Source organism: Camellia sinensis, chromosome 5, assembly GCF_055761805.1.
Source record: "Camellia sinensis isolate YWXY chromosome 5, ASM5576180v1, whole genome shotgun sequence".
Lineage (NCBI taxonomy): Eukaryota > Viridiplantae > Streptophyta > Magnoliopsida > Ericales > Theaceae > Camellia > Camellia sinensis.
The window spans coordinates 75,117,571-75,129,618 of NC_138965.1; positions in this window are offsets into that span (position 1 = coordinate 75,117,571).

The following is a 12,048-nucleotide window of genomic DNA, read 5'->3' on the forward strand; positions in this document are numbered from 1 at the left end:
TCCCGGAGAGGTTACAACATGTTCAAAAGGATATACCTCACTTTCGATGAGTAAACGATGAGACATGCATCGGAAGTTGAAGCTGAAGTTCCGGCGGAGCGATTTCGCGACAGAAAGTGCACTTCTCTTGTACTTTTTCCGGTCTCGGGGACTCCAATCCTCCCCAAAATTTGCAGGGACCTTGGAGGGCATGTGGGGAACACCACCGACTAGTTTTATTGGGAGAGGGAGACCACCGACCATTTTTTGAAAAGGAAATGGCCGGCCTGCCAGAAAAAGTGGCCGGCCGGCCTGCCAGAAAAAGTGGCCGGCCGGCCACTTTGCCAAATCCGGGGGCAGTTTTGTCTTTTCGGCCTCTTTTCTTTAAATACATCCATCCAAACATTTCGGGCTCACAAGTGCAGCTCCGAAATCTTCTTCTCTAGCTTCCCAAACCATTTTCTCCCTCAGATCTGTGCCCTATACGCGTTTTCCTATGTCCAATGCAAGTTGTTTTCGCGAAATCTTTCAGTTTTAAGCACTTTGAACCGATTAAATTTTGGTTTCGGGGCTTCTTTTCTCATTTTCGCCACTTGAGGTGAGTTTGTCTCAATATTTGGAAGATTTTCTCGGGAGTTGACTTTTGTTGACTTTTTCATTTCCCGAGAGTTGACTTTTGTTGACTTTTTCCAATTTTGGGCTCATTTTTGCTCTTTTTTGCCCCTTTTGCAGATTTCTTGAAATGGCGGGTCAATTTCCCCATGGCGGAGGTTCTCCAGGTGCCGGAGGCGAGCCCAACATCATGTCTTTGCCTCTGAGGGTTCGCCCCTTCATCCCTGAAAGGTATGACCCACCAGTACACGTTCTCCCGCGGGCTGTTTTCCATCATTTCATCGATTTTGACGAGCGAGCACCCAGGGATCTCCTTCTGCAGGAGCCAGAGTATCATCTACGAGGCACGAGAGGTATTTACTTTGTTCTTACCTTTTCTGTAACATATTATGAATTTTTCATGCATTCTGTTTGCACTCTGAACACATGGTTTAATCACTTGAATTCCTGAACACTCAGCCCATAAATTGATTGTGAACACACGGCACACATCGGTTGAGGGTTGAATACGCAGCCCAACACACTGATTTTCTGAACACACAGCCCAAAACATTGATTTTCTGAGCACACAGCACACACTAATTGAGAGTTAAACACACAGCTCAAATTGATTATCTGAACACACAGCACATACTGATTGAGAGTTGAACACACAACCCAACACATTGATTATCTGAACACACAGCCCATAACACTGATATTCTGAACACGCAGCTCAAAACATTGATTATCTGAACACACAGCCCAAATTACTGATATTCTGAGCACACAGCCCAAATTGAAGGTGAACACACAGCACACACTGATTGAGAGTTGAACACACAGCCCAACACATTGATTATCTGAACACACAGCCCATAACACTGATATTCTGAACACGCAGCTCAAATTGAAGGTGAACACACAGCACACACTGATTAAGAGTTGAACACACAGCCCAACACATTGATTATCTGAACACACAGCCCATAACACTAAGAGTTGAACACATAGCCCAAACACTGATTTTCTGAACACATAGCCCAAATTGATGGTGAACACGCAGCACACACTGATTGAGAGTTGAACACACAGCCCAACACATTGATTATCTGAACACACAGCCCATAACACTGATATTCTGAACACGCAGCTCAAAACATTGATTAATTGAACACACAGCCCAGATTACTGATATTCTGAGCACACAGCCCAAATTGAAGGTGAACACACAACACACACTGACTGAGAGTTGAACACACAGCCCATAACACTGATATTCTGAACACGCAACTCAAACTGATTGAGAGTTGAACACACAGCCCAAACACTGATCTTCTGAACACACAGCCCAAATTGATGGTGAACACGCAGCACACACTGATTGAGAGTTGAGCACGCAGCCCAAACACTAATTTTCTGAACACACAGCCCAAATTGATGGTGAACACACGGCACACACTAATTGAGAGTTGAACACGCAGCCCAAATTGATGGTGAACACGCAGCACACACTGATTGATAGTTGAACACGCAGCCCAAACACTAATTTTCTGAACACACAGCCCAAATTGATTGAGAGTTGAACACGCAGCCCAAACACTAATTTTCTGAACACACAGCCCAAATTGATGGTGAACACGCAGCACACACTGATTGAGAGTTGAGCATGCAGCCCAACACACTAATTTTCTGAACACACAGTCCAAATTGATTAAGAGTTGAACACGCAGCCCAAACACTAATTTTCTGAACACACAGCCCAGATTGATTTTCTGAACACACAGCCCAATTTGAAGGTGAACACGCAGCCCACTTACTTTACTTTGCACGTAGCCTATTCTTTTCATTTGCACGCAGCTTATTCTTTTCATGCTGAAACATGTGTTCATTCTGAATGCAGGTGACTTCTCGCACCATGCGGGGGTATGGCTCTACCGTGGCGAGAGATTGGTATGCTGAGCTCCCGGAGGCCGTTCGGGATTTGGTTGACTTAGCGGGGTTCGGGCCCTTCTGCACTGGGCTATCTCGTTGTCCTGCCAGGAGGACGCTGATGGCCGCCCTGGTGGAGAGATGGTGGGACACCACCAACTCTTTCCATTTCTCTGCCACTGGGGACATGACTATGACCCCTTTTGACTTCGCTGTATTGACCGGCCTTGATGTGGGAGGCTGGACGATCCCATATGATGAGGACATGGGCCAGTGGGAGGCCGCTTGGATATATCTGCTGGGGGCTCGCCCACCTGTTGACAGAGCTTCGGGGAGAGTCCGATACACCTGGTTCTCTTCCCATTTCCGGCGGGTGGAGATGGAGCCCGGGACTCCTGAGGAGGCAGGACAGTATGCCCGCGGCTTTTTGATGTTCCTCTTCGGGACCACTCTGTTTGCTGATAGAGGGAACACTGTTGGGCTTTATCTGTTGAGTGCCTTGGTGGACCTGTCACAGGTCAGGCGGTATGACTGGGGTGGTGCCGGCTTGGCCACCCTTTATTGCTACATGAGCGCGACCTCACGCGGACGGGGAGACTTACTTGGCGGCTATTGGAGAGCCTGGGAGGTACTTTCTGCCCTTTTGATTTACATTCCTGCTCCTCATTACCTGCACATCGCACACACGGTGCACTTTATACTCTGTATCGTGCATTTTGCCCTCAGCATTTCATATTCTGCTTTGTTTTCTATAGTTGTGGGTCTATGTATATTTCCCGACATTGGCCCCGGAGTTGATGGTAGCGGGACCTCTCATGACCCCGTACTCACTTGTGTTTGAAGGCCAGCACCGGCCAAGACCTCGGGAATCTCTCCTTTACTTGCGACAGTATTTCGACACGGTGCGCTCATCGAAGGTACTTCAGAACTCTCAGTTCTTTCTGTTTCCATCTTTGATTTGTCCTGTACATCTTCGATTTCTGCTTGGTTTATGCACCTATTATCTGCAGATTACATGGCAGCCCTGGGCACCCTTAGGTGAGGGTCTCCGATTCCAGTTTGCCGGAGGGTGGGGTGCCTCCCGGTACAGGCTCCTGTTCGAAGGGCCGGTTGGTAGGGCCTTTTTTCTGGGGGAGCGTTTCTTGCGTCAGGTCTGGGGGTACACTTCTCAGGACCCTCCCTTAGCACCCCCAGTCGATATGCGGATTGCTGATGTGCTAATTTCCCGGGATGTTGTTAATGTTATGTTGGGTACTGATGCTTTGCTATATCTTGAGGAGGGGGATTACGCCACTTACCGTCACACATTCCTGATGCCTCCATTGACGGGAGTTCGCACTCCGATGATGAGGCTGCTGGTATGCCATCTTCGAGCCAGCCCCGGGCTTGGGCTGCAGACGCCCCTTCCACTAGCAGGGCTGGTACATCTAGAGGTGGGAGTGGATTGGTTCCCCCGATTCCTCCGACTTTTCCTCATCCTGGGTGGCCGGACATGCCGACTGAGCTAATGGGGTGACAGTATGGGACTATCTCTCCGATTCTGATCCCGATAGAGCCTCCGATGCCCGGTCATCGATATGTCAGAAACCCCGACTCGCCACCGGTATGTTTTACAGCTTTCATTCATCACTCAGATATTTGGACGTTTATTCCTTTACTGACACCCTTGCCTTTGCATCTGCAGCCCCCTGTTGAGTATATGGATCAGGTGCTCGAGATGGTAGCCTCACTTGAGGGGATGGTCCTACGGAGGGAGGCACAGTTGTCTATCATGGGCTTCCAGGTACCCTTTAGTTTTCTGGCATTTATCATACTTCTGATGACATGCTGATTTCTACTGCATTGATAGGCTACTTGTGTAGAGCACATCTGACACACACCCCACTTGTACACTGTGTTTACATGCACCCACTTTATGTAGTTTTTGCTTGTATCTGCATCTGATGTACATATTTGGATTGATGTATTTAAATTGAACTCTTTGCTCTCAGATGCCTCCGGTATATGCTCAGCCGCAGGCCGGGTTCTCGGGGAGCTGGGCCATCCAGGCCTTTTCACGGAGCTCGGCCATCCAGAGGCCTTTTCGAGGAGCTGGGCCATCCAGGCCTTTTCGAGGAGAGGGGTCGTCTCGTAGACGCAGAGCACATATTGTGGAGGAGGAGCCTGGTGAGGATAAGGAGGAGGAGGTTGCAGACCATCAGTCGGAGACATCTGCTGATGGAGAGGACGGCTCCGGCCTTGGTTCCGGGAGTGGAGGCGAGGCTGAGGGGGATCCCGAGGATGACGGCTCCGATTCAGATGAGGGCGATGGCGATGGTGGCGGAGAGTCTATTCCGCAGAAGAGGACGAAGAGGGCCTCTTATTACTGCTCTTGAGAGCACAGATGCGGCTGTTTCCTGTTTTATTTATCTTTTTGCTAGTAGTTGTAGCACATTGTACATTATCGGGCAGTTTTATTCTCTGTAAAACTTGTGCCTTAGTCTGTAATTATTGTAACAAGCGAGGCATGATGGGATGAAACAGTTTTTGAAAAAAGTATTGTATTTTAAACGTTTAGCATCATATCGCATCATTCTACATCATAATGAGATTGAATGGAAATGTGTATTGTGCATTTTGCCCAGTCAGGTAGTGAACTGACGCAACAACTTAACTTTCTAAGATATAACAAAACCTTAGCAAGTTTACAACTCGATAAACAAAACACAATAATGTTGACAACTCGATAAACAAGACTCAAACAAAAAGCTTAAACAAAGAGTAACAACTCAAAAACACGAAACACGACAGCTTGACAAACAACTCGATAAGCAAAACGACAACTCGATCAACAAAACAACAACTCGATAAACAAAACTTAACAAAACGAAGTATACTTTGGACAATCTGGGCAACGGAACGCATCCGAAACAGAGGGAAATAGAGGCCTTCGACACATCCGTCGCATGGAAATGCTTGAAACTTTCCCTCAGAGGGTAAAACAGGGCCGAAGACACACATGGGAGCATGGCCGGCTACTTTTTGGGGCCGGCCGGCCAGATTTATTGCAGAGGGGAGGGCACCGGCCAGTTTTGAAACAAGAAATGCCTGCCAGAAAAGATGGCCGGCCGGCCACTTAGCTCAACAACCGCCTAATTTTTGACACTTGTCCCCCTGAATAGTGTCTTTTCCTCTTTAAAAGCCTTAGCTCCGTGTTTTGATTCAATTCATCTTAGTTTTGCACAAAAATGGAGGCATTTCTCGCTGAAATCTCACAGCTTGGATCGCTTCTCTAGATGGCTCGGAAAAGTTGAACTTCCGGGGTTTCGGCTTGAATGCACTATTCACGCTGAGCCGCACCCCGCTACATCTCCCTTTCTTCCATGCCGCGGCGAGGTTTTGGAACCCAGTGACGCATGTCTTTAGCTTTGGCGGGCAAGAGGTATGTCCAACTTTTGAAGATTTTCAAGTTTTGATGGAGTCTGAATGTCATGAAGAGATCTTGCCCCAATTCCGTTTTGGCCACGCCCAAGCTTTAGGGCGGATGTGTGGACTCACTGCGCATGATGCTCGGTCTCTGATCTGTAATGGGGAACTGGATATCCTTGGTTTGATTCATCGCTTTTCTGACGCCGGTGACCGCAGCAACCATTATTGGCAAGGTTTCCGGCAACACGCCCTTTGCTTGTGCCTGCTGTCTCACTTTCTGCTTTCCCTGGGTTTTGGTGGATTTAGCGTTCGTCTGATTGAAGTTGCTCAAGGCTTGAAAGAAGGAAAGAGTTGCATCGCCTAACCTTGGCCGAGACGCTGATGGGCTTGGATTCTATCTATCGCCGGGAGACGACTAGATTTGCTGGGAGTCCGCTGCTGCTGCAGGTAATGTTTCCCACCCAATCTTACATATGTATTTGCTCACATCACTCGGCCCTCAGGCTCGGTTTTTCTCACAAAAACCCTTTTCTCGCTTTTCCCTCACCGTACATTTCTCTATTCTTTATTCTCTCATTTTTCATCCCTCTCCAGGTATGGTTAGTGGACAAATTGCAGGTTGTGGACTCTTGCCCAGCCTACTCAGCTCGAGGCTATTTCTTTCGACAGCGCCTAGTCGATGCCCCTGATCAAAGGTGGTGGTTTGACTGGATATGCAATTTGTCCGCAGATCGCATTGCTTGGCGTTGTCCTTGGCTCAATCTCCCGGCAATGAGCTATAGCATGTCCCGGCTGATCGGGATCCAGTTGATTGGTCTGACCCACTGTGTGTTCTACTTTCCATTCCGGTTCCTGCGCCAGTTCGGTCATGATCAGATTTGCCCGCCAGAGGGGATTGAGTACTCGGCTGCTTTCCCAGTTCGAGGGGCACAACTTGCCCGATATGCCGCAACATGGAGGACTAGAGAGCTCCTAGCTCCTGCTCCCACTTTCAGTTGCACTTTGTCTGACGAGTGCTTGGATTGGCTCAATGAGGAGGCACAAATTGGGCCTAGCTTGGCATCAGAGGCTTCGACCAGCTCTGGGAGGGGGCGCAGGGATACTTGACTTGACTATGCCCCGGATTTATTGCTTTATTAGTACTTTCAAGTTTTCTTTATGAATGTAATAAAAAGCAACTTCGATTGTATGCAAGAGCAGGAGAACTCTGTTTTGAAATCAATGAAATTGAAGGTTGTGGTACTGAAAATTTTCCGCTTTGGTCCAAAAATGGTCTTAGTTGTAAAGAGATTAATTTGAACAAAGTCAGCTTTTATTAAAACTTTTCAAAACCATTTTCGATATGGATCAGAACTGGACACGCCTAAGATCTGTCACTGAGATGCACAACCCCAGGTCCCTGCAACTGGAAAGTTGCCCCTAGTTTGAAGAGTACCGCGGCACTGCATGGCAACGGAAAGTTGCCCCTAGTCTGAATAGCGCTGCACCATCGTGGCAACGGAAAGTTGCCCCTAGTCTGAATAGCACTGCACCGGAGATCGCGATAAATGCTGATGGATAAAGATGACTGAGATGGTCAAAATGGACAAAGTTGATCGGGGAAAAGTTTATGGCTGAACTTCAGGGTGAAGTTGTGTACGTATCCCAAAGATGGGAATCAAGCCTTACGTAGTTCAGGCTTAGGTTCACTCGCGTATTTTCACTCTCCTTTTACGCTCTAACTTTTGCCGAGGTCGCCCTTTGCGGGTTTTCAACCTTGCGAGCTCAGTTTTTATATTTTCCAATTTTTTTGTGCTCTAACTTTTGCCTAGGTCGCGCTTTCGGGTTTTCAGCCTAGCGAGCCTCTCAGGGGTAATATTTCTTCAACTTGTCCATGTTGATCGGTTGGGAGAACTCTAGGCCATCTAGATCCATCAGAACCACAGCTCCACCTGACCAGATAGCTTTGATGATGTAGGGACCAGTCCAATTGGGTTTGAACTTCCCCCTTGGGTCGTGGATGGGAGCTCGGTTGTCCTTGAGCACCAAATCTCCTTCCTTTAGATTCTTGGACTTAACTTTCTTGTTGAAAGCCCGGGCAATTCTACGCTGATAGCCTTGAACATGGTACAGCGCTTTCAATCTTCTCTCGTCAAAAAGCATGAGTTCCTCAAATCTGCTTTACTGCCAATCTGCTTCGGCTATTTGACACTTAGCCAATACTCGTAATGACGGAACCTCAATCTCGATAGGTAGAACGGCCTCCATCCCATAAACCAATGAATACGGAGTCGCTCCGGTAGAAGTTCTGATTGAAGTCCTGTAGCCCCACAGAGCAAATGGCAGCTTATCTGGCCAATCCCGGTAGGTTTCCACCATCTTCTGCAGTATGTGTTTGATATTCTTGTTGGCGGCCTCGACCGTTCTGTTGGTTTGCGGCCGGTATGTAGATGACTTATGGAAAGCCACGTTGTATTTCTCCAACAAGTCAATCACTTCCTTCTTGAAGTGGGAACCATTATCTGAAACGATCTCGTTCGAGACCCCATAGCGACAAATGATGTTGTTTCTGATAAACTTTGTGACGTGTGACGCCTTCAACACCGCATACGATTGGGCCTCGACCCACTTCGTGAAATAATCTATCGCAACCAGGATGAACTCATGCCCATTCGACCCCTTCGGAGTGACAGCCCCGATCACATCAATTCTCCAAACTGAAAATGGCCATGGTGAATTCATGTTGTACAGCTTCGACGGCGGGATGTTCATGCGGTTTGCATGAATCTGACACTTGTGGCATCGCCGAACAAAACTAATACAATCCTCCTCCATAGTGGACCAACAGTAACCCTGTCTGAGGATCTTTCGTGCTAGCATTACTCCGTTCATATGCGCACCGCATTCTCCTCCATGGATGGCCTCCATCAGGCGCTTCGATTCCTCAGCTTCAACACGCAGCTTTAGGGGTGTTCGCGGTTCGGATTTGGACGGTTTACGGATCGGTTTGGACCCGCCCGCATTTATGCGGTTTGGGGAAAAGACAACCCGCAACCGCCCGCAGTGCGGTTTGCGGTTTGTGCGGGTAGGGTTCGCGGATGTGCGGGCGGTTGCGGGCGGTTTGCGGATTGGACTTTTTGCTTCAAAAAATTATTTTTGAGCCTTATTTTTTTCTCATTTTGTAAATATTTATTTTGGGTCATTTTCTCCCCATTTTCTAAAATGCTCCAACATTAATAATTAATGAATTAAAACTTATAAAATTAAAAATACAAGAAAATCAATTCGTAATACAAACAAATCATTCAAAATCTTAAATCAATTCATAAACTAACGCAAGCATATATTTCAAAATCCTAAACTATAACTCCATATTCATTAAGGAATTTAAAATTTTAAATCACACTTCATCCGGGATAAGTTCAGTTATATAACAACAATAATATGATTAGTATTTATTCAGTTTCAGTTGATATAATATTATTAGCAAATGTAATGCTAGAGCAAGTTTAAAAAATAAAGGGTGTTTTGTTTTGGACAAAAATATTTAGGTGAGATATAAAAATGAAAACAATAGTTAAGATAAAAAAATAAATAAATAAATAAAGTGCGGGCGGTTTCTTGCGGGTGCGGGTTAAACCCGCAACCCGCCCGCAACCCGCAAAGATGCCATATTTCAAACCGCATCCGCCCGCATTGTATTTGCGAAACCGCCCATTTGTGTGTGGATTGGGCGGGTTGGGCGGTTTTTGCAGATCGGATAAACCGTTGCCCACCCCTACGCAGCTTGTGCATTCCCAGATGACCTCTCTTATACAGCTTACTCCCACAGATGATGAATTGGACGGCCATTCTTCTGGTTGCCCTTTTATCCTTGGTATTTACCCCTGGCAGGTATGCTTCCTTTTCCAAGAAATTCCAAATGTCATAATACCAGGGGTTTTGGTCCTGAACCTCATCTATAGCAGCAATCGACTCGTAGGCCGGCGCAAATTTCTGGTCAATGACGACTGGACGCATCCGGATTCCAAATGGGATGTCTATCATGGAAGATAGAGTTGCTAAAGAATCTGCGAACCTGTTGTTCTCTCTTGGAAGATAAACAAAGTTTAGCTTTTCAAACCGAGGTATTAACAAGTCCAAGGTCTGGTGGTACATCATCATCTTTTCTTCTTTGACTTTCCAGTCTCCGTTTGCCTGAGATACAACAAGGTTTGAATCCCCGATGACGTCCAAACATCTTGCCCCTAGTTCCAGGGCCGCTTCTAGGCCGGCAATGCACGCCTCATATTCTGCTTCGTTGTTCGAGACTTCGAACCAGAGTTTGAAGGCTAGAGGAATACAGGAATTATCGGGTGCTATCAGCAACACCCCTATCCCGTACCCGTACTGATTTGATGCTCCGTCAAAGTACATCGTCCAATATTCGTCGTCGATGTGCAAAATGGCTTCATCTAGGAATAAGTACTCAACTGCTTCACCTCCTTCGACTGGATGATCTGCCAAGAACTCTGCCACTAATCTTCCTTTGACTGACTTGCGTGTCACATATTTCAGATCGAATTCGGAGAGCAACAACAGCTGTAGACACCCCATTTTTGACCGACCTTGAGACTCAGACGTCACCAGTTGAGCGCTCGGTGATACTGCATATTGTGCTCGTTCAGAAGTTTCAAAGTCTTGGCTGCGAGCCTTGCCTCCGGATTTCCGAACCCTCTTCTGTGCCTCGCCTCGGTTTGCGAACCAGACTCTGTTTTCTCTGTTTCTTTTCCTGAGGGGAGGGAGAGGTCCCGTAGACCATCTCTCAGTGGCCGTGGGCTACATTTTGTGGCTGTAGGCCATTTTTCCCATTTCGGAGCCCGGTTCCCGGTTTTCGGAGCTGTCAGGCCGTGTGCCTCGGTTTGGGACCGCTTAACCATCTCCTATTGCTCCGATTTTTGGCGTACTTCTTATTTGCTCCCTTTTGAGGGACACTGAGGTCTGAAAAGACCCACTTCGTGGTCGACTGCCACTTTCGGTGCTTAACAGGCAATTTTCGGGGCCCCGAACTGCGCGTTTTGGCCCCCGAACATTCGTTTTGCACCGGTTTTCATTCATTTTTGGCAGGTACCTCTGTTTCACCACCAGGAAGGCCATAGAAGGGTGGGAGGCCAGCAATTGTTTCAGCAACCAGTTATATATCCTCCGGCGCCCTCCGACGCTCGTTTTTCTCACTTCCAAGCTAATGTTGAACACCCTTGGGCCATTTTCTTGAACTTTTAACCACATATTTGTGATGTACACACCTGGGAGGCCACCAATATCATATGGCCGGCCACTAATGTTGCTTGAACCTTTTGAACCCCTCTTAAAAGTGGGTTGTTCTCTCTCCTGGGTCACTTTTTCCAGTGTTTGACCACATGGTTGTGTTGTACACACATGGGAGGCCACCAATATCATATGGTCGGCTACTAATTCTCATTGACCTTTTTGACCCTTGGCCGGCCGGCCATAAGAGGTGGCCGGCCGGCCACCTGCAGCTCAAATAACTAGCCGGCCATGATCCTTGCAACATGTACATTACAGCTATACACTTTTTTCCCTCCAAAAATCTCTATCCGGGGGGACAACTTTTGGGGGGAAACTTGGCTTGTTTTCCCCTCATTTCTTTCCCTCCTTTTCCCCCCTCTTTGGTCCATATACTTGGCTGGCCAGGTCTGTCATAAGGGTTACAAAAAATTCCCCTAAGAGCTCTTGCATCATAGCTCCCTCTATCTCTCTCATTTCCTCAAAAATTCCTAAGTCCTACACCTCATTTCTTCATCACCACCAAGCACCACCACCACTACTCCATTTCCAGTAGCTTGGAGAGCTTTCCAGCAGCTAGGAGACATCACTTCTCAAGCCAAGAAGCATCCAAAGACTTGTCTTCAGGGGTAAGCATCATTTCCCCTCTTTTGAGCTCAATTTTGCAACATTTTTCTAGCCTCTTTTCTTATTGTTTTGAGCTCCGACCAAAATTGAAAAGGTCATTTTTTTGAGCTCATTTTCTTATTTCATTAAGGGCTCAACACTGTTTGAGCCCCCCATATTGCACTTGCTTCATTATCCTTCTTATATACCGTTATCTTGCATAGTATTTTTATCCTATGTGTGATCTGTTTTGGAGCATGATGTAAA